Genomic DNA, 23,562 nt, shown 5'->3' on the forward strand with positions numbered 1-23,562 from the left:
TACATAAATGAATACATAAATACATAAAAAACAAACAAACAAACAAACAAATAAATAATAAGGTTTTCTCACAAAGAGATTGAAACTATCTCAGAGATTTGAAGAATGAAACCTAAAATTTGGAGCAGGATATTTCAGAAAGATTTTAATTTTCCCCCTGAGTTGGAATTGAACTGAATTCTCCCTGTTCAGATCTTGAGATTCAACCATTGTGGGATCTAATTGCTTCTTCAAGGCTTTGGAAACAAAGAAAAAAAGGACTAGTAGGTGGTTTTGTCATTTATTTCACCCTAATCACAGATTTGAAGGTTGAGAATGTTTTGTCGTTTTTGTAGTTACCGGTTTCTTCTCTTTTGCAGCTGGGTGTCAGTATTAGATCAGCTGATCTGCCCTAGCAGTTGACTGTTGTTGTGTATTTTCTTTCATGTCTTGACATTTCCCTGAATCCAAGGCCCACCATTAATAACACCCCCATTTTCCAATCCAATCCAATGCTCATTTTCATCTGCAGAACAGCAAGAGAACTGTTATGGTTATGTAAAGGCTTTTGCAAAAGATTTGGCCATCTGCAGATGGGCCTTACATTGCCTGCAGTTAACTGTGTTTGAAAATTAAAATAATAGTGGTCACAGAAAAGGGATAAAGGATGAACATTAACAACATTTTCAATTAGGTTTGCTAATAGTCTGGAAGCTAACTGAAATTCATTTGTACTGTCCAAGTTATTCTAGGAAATGTTGCAGTGTAACTTATTATCTTTATTGGATCTTTAAAAGGCATAGAAATAAATGAAAGCATGGAAGAAAGAAAGGGGGAGAAAGAGAGGGAGGGAGGGAGGGAGGGTGAAGGAGATATATGTTAGGCTAACACATCATCCCTCCCTCTCTCTTTTTCTCAATCTTTCATAATTTGAAAACATTGTTGCACACTATACAGGACATTCCATCCTGGCCATGTATGTTCTCTACTATTGTACTTGTTCTTATTCCTTTTAACAGCAAGAAAATTATTTTGTGTCCTCAGCCCATAGCAAACAATCTTTAACATATAAATAAGGAAAAGCATAATAGATCTGCTCTGGGTCATGTGACTAGGAAGGTGGGAGTCTTAAGCAGGAAGCAGAGTCACTGTCCAAATTGTCTCCCCTTCGACATTCTGTTGGGATGAAAAGAGACAGGCCTTTGCTGGAGACATGGGAAAAAAATATCCAAACCCCAAGGTATATGGCCTGCAAAGCTTTCTCATCCATCCCAACATGTTCCCGATTCCTCTTTCTCTTCCTGTTCCCGATCTCTCTTCCCACTTCTTTTCCCCATAGTTCACTCATTGTACACAGCTGCCTTTTATGAGTTCATGAGCCAAGTAAAACAACAGACTCCATATGGGACAACAGGAAATACCACCTATAGTTCATTGCCTCTGTTGGAGTTTGCAGCAATCCAACCAGCATACACATAAATAATTCAGCAGGACTCATGTATAAAAGAAAATTTCTTTATATACAGTAATATAATGCATAATGCATGTAAATGTAGGGTTAATTGATTAATCAGTAGTTAGCAAACCACATTGATTAAATCAATCAAAATCCACATTCCTTCCTTCTTAATCCTTTGGCTCTTAATCTCCTATGCTCACAAGAAAAGAGACAATGGAATGTACACATAGACATCACATTCCATGCAGCAAAATATTAACTAGTAGAGAGTCATGAAGTGCCCATGAAGTGATCATGAGGTGTCCATGAGGAAAGCATGCATTTGTAAACCAATAGTTGCCAAGTGTATTTTCTGTCCAATGAGCTTTTACTATTCTGAGAAGTTTGACAATAAAAGGGAGCCCCGAACAATGTTCTGTGTGGGTGCCCTTCGGGGTGCCTTCCATCGGGTGGCCTTCCCAGCACAACCTTACTCCTGTCTGCGTCTGCTTTTCTACGTCACCAACATCTGGTGACCCCAACGTGATGCCCTCCTACTCATTCGGCCGGACGAGCCCAGGTGCACCACAGCGAATTTCGCTCCCAATTTTTTGTGAGTATGAAGGGGGAACTGTCAGCTCCGCAGAAGGTTCATGCAACAAAGCTGCAGTAATGAAGTGACAGGAGTTAGTCTACGTAAGTTAGAAAACTTAGTAGGTGAAATAGGTTGTCAATGTCCCTGGTATCCCAAGGCTGGAACTTGGGAATTAGGGGACTGGATAACAATTACATATTTATGGTTGTGGAAACAATGCAGGGATATAATAGAGAAGATGGGGAATCATAAATTTGACTTCAAGGCACCCTCCTCTTCGCTCTATTCCCTCCCAGAGGAGGAATTTGCTCTCCCTCCTTATTTTCAATTAGCTTTACCGGCTGCAAATACATTGAGGCCAGTAGATAAAGGGGAATACGAAGTGGCAAGCCCGGCTAGGACGAAGTGAGCCCCACATCTGAGCGGGATCATGGGAAGCGGTAGCTCGCGGGTGGCCACGGTAACCCCCCTAGGGGAGCTGTTGGGAGCCTGGGACGAAAAGGCAAATGCCTGTCCTGGCCAGAATGAAAAGAAAGGAAGCAAAAAAGATATGCAGAAAAATGAGCTTTGCTGAAAGATGATGCAGGAAAATTAAGTTGGCTATATAAAGGTACTTATATAGGGGTTGCTACAAAGAAGAGGGAGTCAAACTATTTTCCAAGGCACCTGAGGGTAGAACAAGAAGCAATGGATGGAAACTAATCAAGGAGAGAAGCAACTTAGAACTGAAGAGAAATTCCCTGACAGTTAGAACAATTAATCAGTGGAACAGCTTGCCTCCAGAAGTTGTGAATGCCCCAACACTGGAAGTCTTTAAGAAGATTTTGGATAGCCATCTGTCTGAAACGGTATAGGGTTTTCTTGCCTAGGCAGGGGATTGCACTAGAAGACCTCCAAGGTCCCTTCCAACTCTACTATTGTATTGTATTGTATTGTATTGTGTAAAAGAAAAGGGAAAATGTTGTGGTTTCTTCTTTTTTTCTCTTGTCTGTCTCTTTCTGTGTCTTCTATGCAACCACGTGGTTTGTTTGCTAAGAATTGAGCCTTCCCTCATTTAACAGATTTGTGCTGGGAATGACTAGGATGTGTAAACCTGAGAGGTCTCTTCCCCCCCCTCTTATTTTCTCCTTGTCTTTGTGTAAATATGTGTCTAAGTCTTTGTGCACCTTCAAGGTAATTTTAACTAAAATGTCTCCAATCCGAAAAGACAAGAATTCTAAATTGTTCAAAGAAAGAAAAGAGTAAACTGGGACAAATTGCCTTCGCTCAGTTTTTTGGACCCAGAAAACTGAGTGAAGGGGGATGGGAATCTTTGCTTTGCATCTGTTTTGGCTAGCAGAAACAGAGTAAAGAGAATTTTTTTTCTTCCTTCCTTCCCTATAACTTAAAGTAACAACCCAGGAAATGTTTTAAATTCATTTGCAAGAAAAGTTTCATCCTTGCATTTATTGTGTGTATAAATGATTTTACCTGTTCATTTCTTTCCTGAAGCATGTGAATCCAGACCCCATTTTTCATCTGTGATATCCCCATAATGTTTATCTGTTTAGTAACTGATGGTTTTATTTTTCAAACTCTGCCTGCAAGCTATCTACCCCCCCCCACGCCCCTCCCTTACCTCTAATCCTCCAACAATGCCTTTACTGTGGGGGATGGAACCTTGTTCTCATGTGTTTCAGCCCTAGAAGATTGTACTCTTCAGGTGAGTATAGATTTTTTTTCCTTTTGGGGGGAGGAGGAGAGTGTTGCCTTGTGTGTGCATGTATGAAATGAAGGAAATTCCTACTAAAGGTTTGCCTTCAACCTGAGTAAAAACCCTCTGCACATTTTTCTGACCAACCTACTCTATTAGTCCTAAAGTAAAAACCTGGCCTCCAGAAGGCAGTTTTGATTTAGATTTTGTCAACAAATTTGCTGATTTTCTGGCCACCATCAGATGAATCAAGGGCCCCACCCAGATGCAAACGATGTGTTAATGAAAGTCTCCATACATCTTGGTCTTTAAAACTATGCCAGAAATTGCTGGGAGACCAAGATAGGGTTTGGATCTTTAAAAATATGCCAGCGTGTGCTGGGAGCGCCAACCTAGAACCCTGGCTGAATGCAAACAATGTGTGGACAAACATCTCTGTACCAGTGACGTGCGGTGAGCTTTACGGCTGGTGAGGCAGGTGATGTCATCAGCATGAGCCGCGGTCCCCTTCATGTTGACTCAGGAAGGAGGGGAATGGGACCACGTCAGCCTCCCTCCTGCGCACGTCCCATTCCCCGCCTTCCTAAGTCAACATGAAGGGGACCGCGGAGCGCGCTCCGTGGGACAGCGGCTAACACTCCGCGATCCCCTTCATGTTAACTCAGGAGTCAGGAAGGAGGGGAATTCCCCTCCTTCCTGACTCCTGAGTCAAGGAGCACGCTCCGCGGGACCGCGGCTCACGCTGCACGATCCCTCCTCCGCGATCCCTCCAGCCTCCCTCCTGCGCATGTCCCATTCCCCACCTTCCTAAGTCAACATGAAGGGGACCATGGAGCGCGCTCCGCGGGACCACGGAGGGTGCTCCACGGGACCACGGCTCACGCTCCACGGTCCCCTTCATGTTGACTTAGGAAGGCGGGGAATGGGATGTGCGCAGGAGGGAGGCTGAGGCTAGAGGAACCTCCTGCACACGTGGTCCCATTCCCCTCCTTCCTGACTCCTGAGTCAACATGAAGGGGACCACGGAGCACTCCCATTCCCGACCACGTGTGCAGAAGGCTCCTCAGCGCCTTTTCCCTTTTCCCTTTTTTAAAAAAAATTTTCATGATGAGAGTGGTGCGGCTCTGCCTCCCCTGCCTCCCCTGAGCGCACGTCCCTGCTCTGTACATTGTTTCTATACATCTTGATATTTAAAAATGCCAGCGCATGCTGGGATATCAAGATAGAATTTGGATCTTTAAAAATTAGCCAGCGTCTGCTGGCAGATCCAACTTAATTAGAAACGAACACCCCAGGGCAGAGACAGGCATTAACTATCTAGTGCTTAAGGAGATAGAACAGCCGGGTCACTTCAAGCAAAAGTAAGAAATTTAGCAGGTAACAAAAAGGTAAAGCCTGTCTGAATGGAAGACCTAGGTAATTGGACTTGATTAATTTGATGTAATATCTGTTAGGAAATTCTTAGGTGTGCATCTATACACTGCTCTCTGAGTTTTCACATGCTTGGAGAACGAGCCACGTGCTCCCCAAGGAAAGATAGCCATCTCTCTGTCTGAAAGAAAACTGAAGATTTAAAGGGACAGAACCTCCCCCAGGCCTGAAAGTGTTGTTCCATGGTATTTGTGCATGTATGTGTGTGTGTGTGATCATTTCCAGACCTGGAGGGAAGTTGAGATCCTTTAATAATAAAAAATGGAGCTCATTGGCTTATGTACAGCTCCCTGAAGTAATTGTAATAACTGCTTTGCATGAAGAAAGAATGAAATGGGATTTTTGTATGTGAAATTAATGATTGCAGTACAAATGTGAGTATGTTGATGGTAAAAGTTGGTATGCATGTAGTTTGATTCTCTTTCATATACAGAAACAGTAAGTTGCAAGGTTGTTTACTGGTATGTGTGTGTATGCATGTGTGCTATCATTTCAAAACCTGAAGGGAGGGTGAGATCCTCTAATAAAAGACAATGAAGCTTAGTGGCTTGTGAAAAAAAGCTTCTGAAATACTTATGATTGGTTGGCATGAGCAAGCATGAAGGTCTGATTGCAGTATGAATGTGAGTATATGTCCCTGATGCCCCAGGGAGTGATAAGAGATCCAGCTGCATGAATTCCCCCCCTCTTCCTTCTGGGTCATTCCTTGGAGGGAAGCAGGAAAGGCGGGGAGAATGAGTGTCTGTTCATTTTTACCATGAGTGTGTGTATACCTGTGAATGCCTCTGTGCATTCCCCCACTCCTTCTTTCCCTCCTTCCTTTGGGTCATTAAAGGTGGCTGAAAAAAATATTTTTTTTCCTCTCTCTTCTGAGAAATGTACAGTAAATGGGTGATCTGTTGTGATCTGTCATCTGCATATAAAAGTTATGCAGTTACATTTCTTTGTCTGCTCTGAATACAATTTTGCTTTTTTTCTTTTCTCCTGGACATATCTTCATGTTACAATTGATAATTTCATTTGGGCTACTCCGCAATAAGGAGAGGCCACAACACATATTATAAATCATTGTATTAGGACATTTGCTGTTACAGGCCTACACTCTACTTTAAAAACAGATAATGGTCCAGCATATTGTAGTAAACTTTTTGCTGAATTTTGTGAGAAATGGCAAGTTATACACATTTTTAGCATTCCCTATAATTCCACAGAGCAGGCTATTGTAGAACGAGCTAATCACACCCTAAAATCAGCTTTGGAAAAACATTAAAAAAAGGGGGGAAATCCCGTAGGCCTTCCTGGGAAACAGGAATGGCTGAACAAAGTTCTATTCACACTAAATCATCTTAATATAAAATTTTTATCTATCTTAATATAAAAAATTTATCTACTCCAGTGGATAATCACTTTGGCCATAGAACGAGTCATCCTCAGCCAAAAGTAATGTATAGATTGTTATCTAACCCTGAATGGCATGGTCCGGTTCCTCTGTTAACATGGGGACGAGGATATGCTGCTGTGTTTGCTCCAACAGGACCTGTGTGGATTCCAGTGCGGTGTGTAAAACCTTGGAGAGACATAATTCAATTTGGGGACAGATTAAGGCTTTGTCTGCTCAAGCCAGTCAGTTGTTACAAGATCAGAACGTGGAACCAACACCAAAGAACTTTTTAGTGGCTGCTTTTTCTTGCCTAAATGCGAACTCTCTCACTATTGTAGTGTGTCTATTTTATACATGTCTTTTCCCTCCATCTTTGGCAATGATATCCCCACAGGACGGCATTCCAGAACAAGGACTTTGGGACCAAAATCGCTTTCTGTGGGATGTTCAAAATGTTTCAAGAATAGTTAACAGAACTGACTGTTGGATTTGTATGCATGTTCCTACACACACAAAAGGAAGACTCATGGTACATGCAGTGCCTTTTAACAAAACTGGCTGGATACAACATCCCTGGATAAGATGGAATACTGGAAAACGAACATAATAGCTATACAACTTTAGCGATTGGAAGTAGAATTCAGGAGAAGGCAACATATTGTTGGGAATATACTAATACCACTAGCAATAAGAATACTTTGTGTGTAGGAAAATATCCATATTGTGACAAAACATTTGTGTTGAACAACCCCATAACATGTAATGACTCACATTTGAATCAAACCTTTGTTGAACATCTTACAAATTTTACTGAATTTGGCTGTACAAATCAAATCACGGGAGGTTGTCCGATAGAACAGGGGTGTCCTACTATATTACAAAGCATCGAAACAAATGGTTTACACTTATGTAATTTAGTAAGAGCTATGGTTAAACAATTGGTATCAGAAAATAACCACACCACAAATACATTAGATAACATCTGGATGTTATGTGGAAGAAGAGTGTATCAACGTATTCCTGCATGGTGGTCTGGTCAATGTACATTAGGATATATTGCTCCCTATATTATAATAACAGATCGTCCACCAAAGGGAACACTGAGAAATCGCAGAGAATCATGTCAATTTGTTGCTGTAGCTGCATTCAATGTGTACCTACATTAATAACAATGTTTCGGCCCAGAATTTGACCTCATAGACGCAACGAAATGTATGCGTGCAAATTGTTAAAACAAAATGAATTAAAATAAAAGAAAGGAGGAAATGTAGGGTTAATTGATTAATCAGTAGTTAGCAAACCACATTGATTAAATCAATCAAAATCCACATTCCTTCCTTCTTAATCCTTTGGCTCTTAATCTCCTATGCTCACAAGAAAAGAGACAATGGAATGTACACATAGACATCACATTCCATGCAGCAAAATATTAACTAGTAGAGAGTCATGAAGTGCCATGAAGTGATCATGAGGTGTCCATGAGGAAAGCATGCATTTGTAAACCAATAGTTGCCAAGTGTATTTTCCAATGAGCTTTTACTATTCTGAGAAGTTTGACAATAAAAGGGAGCCCCGAACAATGTTCTGTGTGGGTGCCCTTCAGGGTGCCTTCCATCGGGTGGCCTTCCCAGCACAACCTTACTCCTGTCTGCGTCTGCTTTTCTACATCACCAACATGTATACAGTACCCATGCAACGGAAGCCAGAACCAGAACTCAGAATCACAGAAACAAACAATCAATATAATAATCACAGAAGCAATCTTATATATACAGATCAGTCAAGCTAGGCTCCCAACTGTCTGACATGGCTCTCAGTCACCAAACAGTTCACATTGGCTGACTTGTTGTTATGGCTATCCCGCCTGATAATTACACTGACATCTTCTTCTACAATCATGTTAAAGTATATGTTGGTGTGTTCAAGAACAAGAGCATAGGACCCCAAATTGTGGAGGATACATGTCACAGGATGGATGATCCCCCCCCACTGCACATTGTGGTATCCACAATACTTGCTGAGATTTGATGTGGCCCTGGAGTGCAACATTGTTTCTTGTCTCTGCTTTACTTATATGGTGATAAACTATCATCTTTATTCAGTATTCTGTAACCGTAACTTAATGTTTATATATATATATATATATATATATATATATATATATATATATATATATATATATATATATATATATATATATATATATATATATATATATATATATATATATATATATATATATATATATATATATATATATATATATTTGGGGGGGAGAAGAAAATAAAGACAATTTTGCAATTTTATTTCTTGCACCTGCCTAAATTTTCTGAGAAAGTGAAGATCATGAGCTATTCAGAGGGACTGCATGAGCCATTGGCATCTGATACAAATTGGGATGATGCCAATGTGCACTGTGCCATCACAACAGGACAATTAGCTTTTCTTATTTGCATTCTGATATTGGACACAAGTATCAGAGCCCAGGTACAAGTACATGAGCCATGTTTTGTCATTTGGACTTCCTTCTACTGCTGTGATTGCCTATATTTTGTAGATGCTGCTGCTGGGTTCAGTTTAGATAGAACTCTTTTCTGCTTGGAAACAAGCTGAGAAAATAAAACAAAAAGAATCTCATTCTGTAAATTACTGGGATGGTCATTTAAATTGGAGAATAATCAGATTCTGATTGCTTAGTAATCATGACATCACCCATACAAATTATCCATCCCTCATCTTCTGTAGTTATTTTGCTACATTTTATTTTCAGATATAATTAACTTGGACAGGCATATACAGGATGGGCATATAAAGTACTTGAATAAAAATGCATGCACCTTTTAAAAGAAATGTTCACAAGAATGAGAAAAGGAGCAAGAATGTTTGCTGAATTCTTCAAAAATCTGTCTCCATTCCAGTAAACCCTTCATGGAGGAAACAGCTACAAACAGACTCACTTGGTGCAAAGTTTCCATGCAATTTTCATTTTTTAAAAAAATAATATCTGGAAAAAGTTTCACCCTTGATATTACTGGTTCCATATTGGTGTGGATATAACAAATTCAAAGTGAACAGGTGTTTACCAAGGCTTTGATAGCACTTTCCTGAATTGTTGGATTTATTTAATTACAAAAATGAGTTCTTCAACAGGTCTCCTTCCTATCCTATGATTTTTTTTTTTGGCATTTAATTTTTTAAAACAAATGAATGAACTTCCTTCACCAGCTACAAAGAGTTGATTTTGTAGTATATACAATGTCTAACCCACAACTGAAAGATACTATAATAGACCAATCTTTAAAATATTTTTCCATTGGGTGGATTGCTATGTAGGCTTCTGATTTTCTCTTTAAAAAATTATTGCTTAAAATTCAAATGGAAGCTACCGTGTTTCCCCGAAAATACGACAGGGTCTTATTTTCTTTTTACTTACAAAATATGGCCTTGGGCTTATTATAGGGGAGGGCTTATTGTTTTGGGGTTGCCGGGCGGCTGCTCCCTTGCAAACTGGCTCCCGAAGAGCTGGGCACAGCCTCAAGGGTGAAACAGCCATGAGGTGACCAAGCTCAGGAGCAACCGCCCAGCAAATCCCCTCTCCAGCCGGGCAGAGCACCATTCACTGACCTAGGGGGTATCCCTAAGGCAGCAAGCCATGTGGCGCTCTGCTCGCTCATAAGCTCCCATGGCTTGGCACATTAGGAACTCTCTGAGAGTTCCAGCAGCCAGCCCACAACCATAGAGCGCACTCCTAGAGCAGCCACTGCTGGAAGACTCGGCAGCCGAGTTTTGGAGTTTGGAACTGGAGAAGACGTTATGCTCAGAGTGAGGCGGTGGTCGCTGCTGCTGCAGGGAGATCTGGGCCCGGACATGTTGAGGCTAGGAGGCATGCCTGCTGGGGGTGGAACAGGCGCTCGCACTGACCTAGGGGGTATCCCTAATATGCTGCAGGAGCTAGGGAACGGGCAGAGCACCATGTGGCTTGGCACCTTAGGATACCCCTAGGTCAGTGAATGGCACTCTGCCCGGCTGGAGAGGGGGTTTGCCGGGCAGTTGCTTGTGAGCGTAGTCACCTCATGGCTGCTTCGCCCCTGAGGCTGTGCCCGGCTCTTCAGGAGCCAGTTCGCAAGGGAGCAGCCTCCTGGCAACTCCCCCCTCTGGCCAGGCAGAATGCCACTCCCCAACCTAGTGGTATCCTGAAGGCGCCAAGCAATGTGAGCGCCTTTCTCCCCCTGGCTCCTGTGGCTTGGCGCCTTTAGGATACCACTATGTCAGTGAGTGGTGCTCTGCCTGGCCGGATGGGGGTGTCCAGGGGTTTATTTTCGGGGGTGGGCTTATATTTTTGCCCACATGAAAAATATGGCAAGGCTGTGATAAGGCAAACCTGTTTCAGGACAGGTCATATTTTCGGGGAAACACAATATTCAGTTTGTCAAGGAATCTCTTTTTTTGCCTGAAACAAACGCCTTTAGAAAGTTTAGGGACTGGAGGCTAAAACACATGATGAACAGTTGCAGGAACTGGGTATGTCTAGTTTAATGAAAAGAAGAACAAGGGGAGACATGATAGAACTGTTCTAATATCTCAGGGGTTGCCACAAAGAAGAGGGAGTCAAGCTATTCTCCAAGGCACCTGAGGACAGGACAAGAAGCAATGGGTGGAAACCAGAGGTGGATTCTTACCGGTTCAGACTGGTTCAGTTGAACCAGTAGTAACTTGGTAGCCTGGGTCACGGGAACCAGCAGCGACCCAGGCCTGCCACGCCCTCGAACCAGTTCTCCTACAGCACTGCCATCTTGTTTTTTGGTTCTGCACATGCGCAGAACAATTTCCATTGCAAAAATGTTTTTTTAAGGCTTTACACATGCACAGACCTTTTAATTTGCAAGTGTGCATGCACACTCCATGCAAATACAAAGTGTTTGCATGCACCGAACCGGCAGTAATGCTGGCAGAAACTCACCCCTGGTGGAAACAAATCAAGGAGAGAAGCAACTTCAGTGGAGCAACTTTCCTCCAGAAGTTGTGAATGCTCCAACGCTGGACGTTTTTAAGAAGATGTTGGATAACCATTTGTCTGAAGTGGTGAAGGATTTCCTGCCTAAGCAGGGGGTTAGACTAGAAGACTTCCAAGATCCCTTCCAATTCTGTTGTTATATTCTATTCTATTCTATTCTATTCTATTCTATTCTATTCTATTCTATTCTATTCTATTCTATTCTATTCTATTCTATTATTCTATTCTATTCTATTATTCTATTCTATTCTATTCTATTCTTCTATTCTATTTAAAGAATTTATCGATCAATGCTAATATGACACTTCTTATTTCTGCAAGTTCCTGTCCTGTCTAAATATTGTACTGTTTCCTGTTCCATGACACAGTGTGGTGGAATCTACCAAATAAAAGCTAGATAATAATAATTTAATAATAATAATAATAATTTTATTTGATTAGCCACAACCCTCTCCCAAAGGACTCGGGGCGGCGTACAATCAAAATGGATAAAAAATACACATAAGACAAACATATATACAAAAAGAACAGGGACATATACATATGTGCATGGAGGAGAGTTGACTTATAAGTGAAAGACAATTAAAAAACACAACTAAAAACACAATTAAAAACACAATTTAAAATCCCCTTAAATAGAATTACTAAATTAACAAACCCATCAGGCCCATTTAACAAACCCATAAGTTTGTGTAGTTTGGTTTCAGAGCATAGCAAAAGCATTTGTGATTTTATAGAATTTTATAGAAGATACTAAGAATACACCCAAAACTTGGCCATGCTCCTCTGAAAGCTTTGAATTGTGCAGGTAACACATGGAAGAAGTGGCCTCTTTAGTGTGCAATTAATGTATCAATCAGGAAAGGATTGACAGCATTAGGAAAAAGGGAAAATTGTAATAGCTGCCATTAGATCTCAGGAAGAGACTCAACTATTTTGATCTTAGCTAAATGCCATTTCCTTCATTTGAAATTGTTCAGTGGAATTAGCTGATGTTTCCTGATCAAATGAAGAACAGTGCATAAAACATCTCAGATTTTCTGACTGTCACTGTTATGATAATCTATTGAAATATTCTTTGTTAATTAAAACATTTTGGATAAAAGAACATCTAAATGTCTTTGACCAATTAATTATATTGCAGAACGTAAGACATGTGCTCTTCCATAATCAAGAATAATTATGGAAATACAATAAAACTGATTTTAAAATGCCAACTGGCCTCATTTTCACCTAGATTTATTTTCATGGAATATTTTAATCCTGAAATTACCATGTTTCCCTGAAAATAAAACAGGGTCTTATTTTTTTTTACCCCTGAAACAAGCATTTGCCCTTATTTTTGGGGAGGTCTTATTATTTTCAAGGTGCAGGAGGTGGCGAGCGTGGTCACCTCATGGCTGCTGCTGTGTTGCAATATTTTCAAGGAGGGCTTATTTTCAGGGGAGGGCATATTTTAGTGCATGTGCTCAAAAGTCTGATTGGGCTTATTATCCAGGGAGGTCTTATTTTAGGGGAAACAGGGTAGGTCTTTCAGTTTTAAGTGCAACAAGCCACAACTACCTATAAAGAGAGCACATAAATGAATCTGTTGAGAACATTGCCCCATTTATTTCTGTGAGGGCCAAGAGAAACACCCATTACATATATGAAGCTATATGGGTCAGGCATATTTAAGGATATCACAACTATGCTGGGTATTTGTTTTCAATCAGCTATCTGAGCAAAGAAGAACCACAGTTAAGAGAAAGTTAGAAGATACTTTAATGAAATAATGGAAAATATATTTATTATGGTAAGTGAAATCACAGGAAAAGATTTCTTCATATATACTTACAGTATTTTAGATGGATATACCTTTTGCACTTTTGTTATCTTTTCAAAAAAATCCCTTATAAAATGGTACATCAACAAATTTAATAAATAAGTAAACAAGAGAGTGTGAAATATATGTGCATTGAGGAGCTAAAAACTAAACCACCCTGTTCTAAAATATAATTAAATAAACATGTTCAAAATTACATTAAAGTGCCTGGAAGGATTAAATACCATTTTAACTTAGTGCTGTGTTGAACCAGGCCAACTTCCCTATGTAAAGTTGGATCGCCATTATGTTAAATATTAGCCCTGGAGAAATTTGTTTCAGAAATTAAGAAAACAGCCCCCTATTATAAACTTAACATGCCAGAACAAATTTCAGTAGTAAATAAGTACATCTTGTTTTATAACTCTTTCAGATATATCTAAGTCAACTTCTGTTGGACAAACAAAATCAGAATTCTTGCAGTTCTTCAAACTATTTTTGAGAGCAACAGCTGCCTTGCGTATTACAATAATACAATTCAAGGTTATAAGATACAGATCAATATAACCATGCCTTCGCTCAACGAGAAAAGGCATATGTTAACAAACCAAACATCAAAAATGCCAATGCCAGTCCTAGGCTACATTATTAGAGGGATAGACTCAAAATCATGCGAAATGTTAGTACCACTTTATAGTTCCATGGTAAGACTGCACTTGGAATGTTGCATCCATTTGGTCACCACAGTATAAAAAAAAAGATGTTCCTAGAAATAGTGCAGGGAAGAGCAACAAAAATGATTAGGAGATTGGAGGCTAAAACATGAAAAAATGGTTGCAGGAATTGGATATGTCTAGTATAATGAAAAGAGGGGATAGCAGGGGTGAGTTTCTGCCAGCATTACTGCTGGTTTGCCGTGCAAATTTTTTTGCATGCACACTCTCGCTTCGCTTGAGCGCATGCCAAACATGCACTCCACATGTGTGTGCATTTGCACCTTAAAAGGTCTGTGCATGCGCACGATGTTAGAAAAGAAAAAAATAATACATTTTTGCAATGAAGATTGTTCTGCGCATGTGCAGAACCTAAAATCAAGATGGCTTCGCCGCCGATAGAACCGGTTCAGGGCATGGCAGGCTGAGTTACTACCTACTTGGCCGAACTGGTCCGAACCGATAGGAACCCACCTCTGGGGGATAGTGATAACATTATAGCAGTGTTCCAATATCTAAGGGGAGGCCACAAAGAAGAAGAGGTCAACTTATTTTCCGAAGTACCTGCAGGCAGAACAAGAAGCAATGGATGAAAACTAATCAAGAAGAGAAATAAGGAAACATTTTCTGACAGTTGGGACAACTGATCAGTGAATTCAGAAGTTATGGGTGCTCCATAACTGGATGTTTTTAGGAAGAAATTGGATAACCATTTATCTGAAATAGCATATGGTCTCCTGCTTGAGCAGGGATTTGGGCTAGAAGACTGCCAACTCTCTTCCAACACTGTTATACTGTTATATACGCCTATCTAGACCCTATTGAATCCAAGTACCATGTTTCCCTGAAAATAAGACAGGGTCTTATTTTCTTTTGACCCCGAAATAAGCACTTGGCCTTATTTTAGGGGAGGTCTTATTATTTTTGAGGTGCAGGAGATGGTGAGCATGGTCACCTCATGGCTGCTGCTGTGTTGCAATATTTTTGGGGAGGGCTTATTTTTGGGGGAGGGCTTATTTTAGCGCATGCGCTTAAAAGCCCGATTGGGCTTATTATCCGGGGAGGTCATATTTTCAGGGAAACAGGTTAGTAATTCAGTATATTTATAGTCCTATTCTATTCTGGTAACAAAGAGAACTAGATATGGCTGTCATCTATATATTGAAGATCAGATCTTGCTTCAGATTTCTCTTATCTTCAGCAGCCACATGCAGACATTGAACAAGTTGAGGCTACGGATACCATAGCAGGTCTGCAGAAATCCAAATGGCCAGTAGAGGGCATCAAATAGCAGCAGTCATTTGGTTTTGTGCAGACCAGCTATGGTGTGCCTTGTCTTTGGGAGAAGATGGCGGTCTTGCTAGATTTCCCTCAAATGCAAAATTGGAACTGAAGCGCTGGGGAGGAGAAGGAACATTTCCATACTGGTGATTTATAGCGTCCCCCAGCCATCACTGCAGCAATAAATCACTAATGCAGTCAGGCTTTATGTCACCATAGTGATGGCTGGGGGGACGCTATAAATCGGGTAGTGCAGATATGCTCAAGGTTAATCTTTTCCACCTGACATTTTTTTCCCTATTTGAAGTTATCCTCTCATGATGCTTAAGAATGTAGGTATGCTTAAGATGCTACAGAGGTAAAATCCATTCTGGTATAAGCACTACCTCTTTAATAAGAGCTCAATTCTCTTTTACTAGTTCTTATTTGTAATATAACCAAGCGTAATAATGAGTAAAAGTATTTCCTTGGTCATTTACCACTCCCATCTATTCCTTGGCTGTTTTCTCCATTGTAGCCATTTGACTATGAGTTCCTGTGAAATAATGCTTATCTTCTTTTTTAATATGACTCTAAAACACTCATTTTTGAACAATGCTGAATAAATATGATGAACATTTTAGAAATATAAGTATTTTAAAAAAATATTTCTTATGCTTTCTTTCTCTGTTTTTTCCCCAATATCATTCTTCCAGACTCTGTCTGTTATAATATTAACTCAGAGATAGGAATATCCATGGAGGAGGAGATTAAAAAAAAACACCTCAATTGGATGGCCATGACTGATCAGGCCCCTACTTTTTTGTGTTTGATACATTTGTGCTGTATATAAAATAAGATTGCGACAGCCATCTTTACATCGCTCTTTTTCTAAATTCTCCCCACCACAGTACTGATGTGCAGAGATCTAGCATATACAGCAATAAAGCATCACAAATACTATACCCTTATCAAATACTGCTGAGTTTCACTGACACCAAAGGTACAAGATCTTTCAAATTAACATTTTTTTCAAATTCACTAGTCCCTGATCTCTCCTGCATTCATGTGAAGAAGCAAACCGAACCGATTTCTTCTGACTTAACTAAAGCCTGCAAGTTAGAATAATCAAAACTTTGTGCTTGGGTGCAATATTTCCCGATTGTGATCGATAGGATGCCAACAGTTATCTTGCAAAAAATTTAGAGATTGAGCCACCAATAAGTGACTTAGAGTGGAAATCCAAGCCTTACAGGAAACTATCCCCCCCTCCCACCCCCACCACAATATAGCAGAAATGGATAATTGCATTTGGAAATAGGCAAATTAAGCATTCATTATTCATTTATGATAATCCTTATTATTAAATAGTCCCTCCCTGATAAGACCATTAAGTCCAGAATCCTGAGATATCCTCTGCTGTGAATCATTGAATGTCAAATCCCTGAGCGGTAAGATTTAGATCTGAAGTACAAACAGAGCGTAAGTTTTTGCCTGAGAAAAGAAATTGGCTTACTTACTCAGCTTGTGTTGGCAGAGGTGAGGACTCAGGGAATAGATAGGTGAATGCTAAACAACATTTGCCACTGCTGACATAAAAGCAATGGCCCATTTATTGGAGTAGTGCTTCTCTTTACAATCCTTCACCGAAGGACCAAAAGGCACACACATCCCTCTTCTTTTAGCCCAAGGACTAATAAAGTATCACTTTCTTTACCTGCGTCTGTTTTCTCAATCTCTAAAGCACAAGGTCCACTAGTTGGGCATTTGGTCTGGCCCCAGGATAGTCACCGTTCTTGAGTAAAACCCACACTGCTTGTTCTTTATTCTTGTTATCTCTCAAATGGAGCTTCTTGTTCTTTTAACCATTTGGTGCAGGAAGAGGGGAAGAACATAACACCCTTGGTGCACGACAAAAGCATCTCTGGATTCTCTGCTTTGCTCAGTCTGGCAAGGCATCTTCAGTGCAAAGATGCTTCTGAAAAGAATAATTTGAGGAAGAAGCTTTGACAAGTCTAAGCAAGCATGCAACCATTGCAAAGAACGAAAATAACCCTGGTTCCAGCTTGTCAAATTTCATATCTGATAACAAGTGCAATGCCAGCATGCAACAGAGAAGAATTAAAGCTAAAGCATACACTCTTCAAAGGCCTTCTTTTCCTACACCATGCATGATTCAAAACTCAGGTCTGTTTTATAGTGTTGTATTGTAACATGGGGAGATGTGTGGGAAATGAAATAACAGTTGTTTTATGTGTTTATTCCTTTTAAATTATATTGGCCTCATTCTGTTTTTAATGTTCAACTTCCCCTTGTGTTCATTTAAAAATACCTTTTAACCAGATGTTTCGAGTCTGTGAGCCAGAATTGTGTAAAACCAAGCAATTAACTAGGACCTGAACTGATAACTTTGCCCAATCATTGGGTACCAGTCTCACTCCAGCATTGGCACTTAAGCTTTTGGGCACTTTTCTAGTTGCAGAAGGAAAAGATTATTTTTTCCCAGTGTCCCTGTTCATTTTCTTTTAAAAAGGGAGGATCTGATTCTTCAATAAACTGGATAAAAAATGTTGCCAAGAAGCAGAAAGTAAATGGTATTTTTTTCAATTGCCTTTCTGGCACTGAAAGTTTGCCATAGTAAAAGTAACTGCAACTGGACAGTATAATCTGGGATCATCTACTAAACAGGATTGGGCTTTGTTAGTATCTGTGTTGAAGACCACCAAGGAATTCCAGGACTGTGGGCTTGTTTTAGAGATTGGGGAATGTATCTTGGAATAAAAAACTGTATCCAAGTACTTTTGTTACAATGCCAAGAAAGCTATATGAACAAGTCCATGACATCACCATTGTTTGATTTGAATGAACTTTCTACTAGAAGCTTTCATAGTGATAATTGAAGCGGTATTTCCAGTACTGCTGTAGTATTTTCCAAACACTGTCAATCACTATTCATTCTGGGTAGCCTCACAATTAAATCTAATTTTGGACAGTGTAGGACATAATTCTTAAAAGAATTATGCTGTTTAATATAACACTGAATCTGTGTCAGTGCTGGAAAGAAACCCTTCACTACTTGGACCAAACACATGATGACTGGAAAATACTATTCATGGTATTTCTCAGGCAGATGGCTCAAAGGGAGAGAGAGCCAACATTTCCAGCTTGCTTGCCTGGTCTGGTGCAGAGGGGGGCATGTGAGTGGTAGGTGCATGCACATGTGCATAACTCCATTTGTGCGAGGAGCGTGCATGTGCACCCTTTACTTGTGCAAATGGAGATTTGCGAATAAGTGGAGGGTGAGCAGCAGGCACTTGTGCTCCTGCACGAAGCTCCTCTTGTGTGAATGCAAGCCTCCTCCACTCGTACAAGTGGAGGTTCACAAGGGTGTGCTTTCCCATTTCTCCTGCAACCCAGTTTTGAACAGGCTGCAGCCTGGTAATGGGCCACAGCCCAAGGGTTGGGGACCCCTGCTGTATAGTGAGTATCTGAAAATTGACATAAGGAGATGGAGTTTATCAATGCAACGTTATCTACATAATAATAATAATAATAATAATAATAATAATAATAATAATAATAATAATAATAATGATGATGATAATAATAATAATAATAAAATTTATTTCTTAGCCACACCCTCTCCCGAAGGACTCGGGGCGGCGTACAATAAAAAACACATAAAATACAGGACAAACAATACACACACAAAATAAACGAATACGTGTACCTGGAGGAGGTAGGCAGATGAATAAAGACAATTAAAAACACAATTTAAAATCCCCTAATAAAATTCCAAAAATCACAAAATTAAAAAACCCGTCAGGAGCAGTGTGAACGAACTATGGTTGAGCCAGGCCAGCTACTTGGAATAGGTGGGTCTTGAGCTTTATCCGGAAGGCGCGGAGGTCAGAGGTGGTCTTAATATCCGGGGGAAGGTCATTCCACAGGGCTGGCTCTGCTCCTAGACGCCGCCCCCCGACATTGTCTGGTGGACGGCACCTGGAGGAGTCCCTCTCTGTGCGAGCGAATTGGTCGCAGGGATGTATGGGGCAGGATACGATCCCGCAAGTAGCTAGGTCCTGAGCCATGGAGTGCTTTAAAGATCGTTATCAAGACCTTGAAACGCACCCGGTAGACCACAGGGAGCCAGTGCAGCTTGCGCAGGAAAGGTGTCACATGGGAGTACCTTGTACTCCCCATAATTACCCACGCGGCCGCGTTCTGGACCAACTGTAGTCTCCGAGTGCATTTCAAGGGAAGCCCCATGTAGAGAGCGTTACAGTAGTCCAGGCAAGACGTCACCAGCGCATGAGTGACTGTGCGCAAGGCATCCCGGTCCAATAGGGAGCGCAATTGGCACACCTGGTGGAACGCCCCCCTTGCCACGGCCGTCACATGGTCATCCATGGACAGCCGAGCATCCAGGAGGACGCCCAAATTGCGCGCCTGCTCCACCGGGGCAAGTTGTACGCCCCCGATGGCCAGAGATGGAATTAACTGGTTGAACCGGGGGGCCGGAACCCACAGCCACTCCGTCTTGGAGGGGTTGAGCTTGAGTCGGTTGTCATCCATCCAGACCCGTACGGCTTCCACACACCGGGACATCACTTCGACGGCCTCGTTGGGGTGGTTCGGGTGGAGATGTACAGCTGAGTATCATCAGCGTACAGATGGTATCCCACCCCGAAACCACGGATGATCTCACCCAGCGGCTTCATATATGTGTTGAACAGGAGCGGCGAGAGGACCGACCCCTGTGGCACCCCACAGGTAAGGGGGCTTAGAGTCGACCTCTGCTCCCCTGTCAACACACGTTGCATCCGGCCGGAAAGGTAGGAGCCGAACCACCATAAAACGGTGCCCCCGACCCCCAACCCCTCCAGTCGGTGCAACAAGATACCATGGTCGATGGTATCAAAAGCCGCCGAGAGGTCTAATAGGACCAGGATAGAGGAACAACCCCTATCTCTGGTCCTCCAGAGATCATCCACCAACGCGACCAAGGCCGTCTCCGTGCTGTGCCCAGGGCGAAAGCCGGACTGGCGCGGGTCTAAATAATCATTTTCCTCCAGATGTCGTGGAAACTGATAAGCCACCACACTCTCTACAACCTTCACCAGAAAGGGAAGGTTGGAGACAGGACGATAATTGGCCAGCTCCGTAGGGTCCAGGGAAGGCTTCTTGAGCAAGGGTCTCACCACCGCCTCTTTCAAGGCGGCTGGAAGAGACCCCTCACCCAGCGAAGCATTCACTAGGCCCAGGAGCCAGTCACGTGTAACCTCCCAGGATGCCAGTACAAGCCAGGAGGGACACGGGTCCAGTAAACATGTGGTAGGTCGCAGTCGTCCACGCACTCTGTCCAAATCCTCGATGGCAACCAAGTCAAACTCCTCCCAGATTGGTCTCTCAAGACTCGCCACGGACGCCTCTACAGGGCCACTGAAAGGGACCCAATCCTTCCGGATTTGAGCGATTTTATCCTGCAGATATTTCCCAAATTCCTCTGCCCTTCCCTGTAAAGGGGCCTCCCGCGGCCTCTGAAATAGGAGGGAGCGGGACACCCGAAACAGGGCGGCAGGGCGGTTCTCTGCGGATGCAATGAGAGTGGCACAATATTGACGTTTGGCCACTCTCAATGCCACAAGGTACGTCCTTAAATGGGCTCGTACCTGTGTCCGGTCAAATTCGGAGCGGGAGGATCTCCAACGACTCTCTAGGCATCTCTTGCGGCGCTTCATCACCCTTAGCTCCTCGGTAAACCAAGGGGCCAGGATGGAGCGTTGCCGCCGGAGAGGCCGCAAAGGCGCCACCCGGTTCAAGGCCCTGGTAGTCGCATTGTTCCACGCGACAACCAGGTCCTCTACCCGAGGGCGGGTCAGGGCCGCAGAAGGTGGCCCAAGCTCCATCTGGAACCTCTCTGGTTCCATCAGGCGCCTGGGGCGGAACCATCTAGTGTTATTAGTTATAGCAATTACAACTTAACTGGGTCAAAGGATCACCATTTGAGAAATACCAATCCCAACCCACTTTCTCTAGATCTGCTATCCCATGAAATGTATCAGGTGTACATTATGCTGGCAAAGATTTATGACATCAGTAGCTTATCCCCACTGGCCAAACATATGGGAGAAGATATGACTTTGCCACTGCAATCAATCTGTGTTTGGAATGTGTGTTGTGTGTTTCCAGTCTTGGCAGTGGATTCTATAATGCACAGGGTTGTCTTTTTCAACTGTTTTTTCTCCCCAGTTAGGTTTCTCTTGAAAATATATTTTTTAAAGTTCTCATTCAGTTTAATGAAAGATAAACTGCTTTTGCTTGATTATTTTTCTGAAAGAAAACATTTCAGTGAAATCATCAAGCAGTGGGTGCAAATTTTCATCTTACACTTAATTATGGGATAGATACGTAATGTGAAAACCCATCAGCTTTTACTGAATAATCAGCCATCCTTTTGCTACCAAATTTGAGTTGTAAAAAAACCTCGATGACCTCTAGTTGGTAGCATAGAACAAATGACTAGTTCAACTCTATTGCCCTCTAGTGGTCATGTTGCTCACAGATTTGGTAGTTTGACTATCAAGTGGCCTACCCTTTTCATACCTCAGTTAAATCCATGGAGAAGATAATGAGATTTTTCAGATCAAGACGTTTGACCTGCAAAGTGATGGATGTGTCTCCTTATAAAGCAAATTCAAAAATACCAATAACATAGTTTAAACCATTGAAACAAACATTCCAAGAAGAAAATCACCTGTCACGTTCTGGCGTTCACATTGCATACAAACAGAGATTCAGTTTGTTTGGTGAAAAACTTTTATCTCTATCTAACAAACTACGTGATAACTAGCACTAAATGACAATGATACAAAGGTAATCAAATCCAAGTCAATTCTAACCAAGTTAACACCATCACCCATATATATATACCATTACCCCACCCAGCTCCACCCACAACTCCACCCAGATGACACCCACCCACCATCACCAATCACAATGACCCATACCTCCAGCCACACCCCCACTCAGTGTCATCATAGCCTCTTTCCTGGTTAGCCACATCTGAGCAAAGAGTTCCATCAGAGGAGGCAGTTGCACCCTAGTAGAAGAGCCACATGCAGCTACAGGCTCAATCGGCATCAGAGAGGCAACATCAACGTGGCAGCGTTGCATGGTGGGCATGATGATGGACAGGGTCCCCCTGGAAGGTAGCCTGAGAGCTGACATCACTTTTGGGGTGGGGGAAAAAGTTTAATAGATAGGTTTCAGCTCCTTGTTAGCATGATCATTTCTTGATTTACTATTTTAAGTACAATGTGGAGTGTAATATTGCAAAACCCAGTGAATAAAAATTGTATTGATAAGAATCACTGTGTTTTTCTACAGATAGTACCTCTTTGTTACAATAGCACCTGCTTATACAATTCCATTTTGGAAACAGATCCAATTAATGCTAATTAAAATAACTTCTTGCTTCCCATGTGGTTTCTATGACCAATCAAAAGCTCCATTTCTAGGTTGCTGTACTATTTCAATAGGGTGCTTGGTGGCAGGCATGCAGTTTGATGAATTAAAATGTCATTAAGAAAGCTATAAAGGAAACTGGTCTATTAGGGTTCTTTTTAATTTGCAAAAAAAAGTTGTTTGTTTACCCTGGATAAACAATATAGAATCATTATGAATGCAAGTATTATTTCTCTCCAAACCATGAGAATTCACAATAAATAGAGTATAGAATTTTGAGAAATGGCCTATTACTTAATCGTAGATTTTTATAGGAATGGGCAGATGTGATAGACAGATGGGTGGACTAACAGGACTGAGTGCATTATTAGCTGTTCAGACATTTGTTGAATGTCAGCCAAAACTACTGAAACGTGGCAGTCGGACATTGTAAAACATACCCTATATCCCTCTGGAATAAAAACTCACAACATGCATGGTATTATATTGTGGGCTTTCTTGTGGAATCAGAAAATAATGATACACACTCAAATCCTCCCAAGCAGTAATTTCATCCAAAGCCATATAAACTGTCAGTTTTCAATATGCCTAGATGAAACCTTTTCAAATGAGTTTCTGACAGGAATACTGTATATTACTTAGATTGCATGGATCACATTTTGCAATGATATAGAGTGAGCCTGGGAATGGGAAGGGCATCTCTCCTGGCCCTTTTTGATATGTCAGTAGGCTTCATTATTAGTGACCATGGTATCTTTTGGGGGATGAGGAGAAGGAGGCATGGTGG

At 41.6% G+C, this 23,562-nt stretch overlaps 1 long non-coding RNA gene across 1 annotated transcript; it reads right to left on the bottom strand.

The window, feature by feature from the left end:
- Positions 1–369: 369 nt before the first annotated feature.
- Positions 370–22,115, bottom strand: LOC309384755. Its single transcript, XR_014174113.1, has 3 exons — positions 22,066–22,115; positions 17,026–17,286; positions 370–505 (listed from the first exon to the last, which is right to left on the bottom strand). It is a non-coding gene; the product is annotated as an uncharacterized lncRNA (long non-coding RNA).
- Between the last annotated feature and the right edge of the window lie 1,447 nt (positions 22,116–23,562).

This window comes from Natrix helvetica (assembly GCF_964273705.1).
Source record: "Natrix helvetica genome assembly, chromosome: 1".
Lineage (NCBI taxonomy): Eukaryota > Metazoa > Chordata > Lepidosauria > Squamata > Natricidae > Natrix > Natrix helvetica.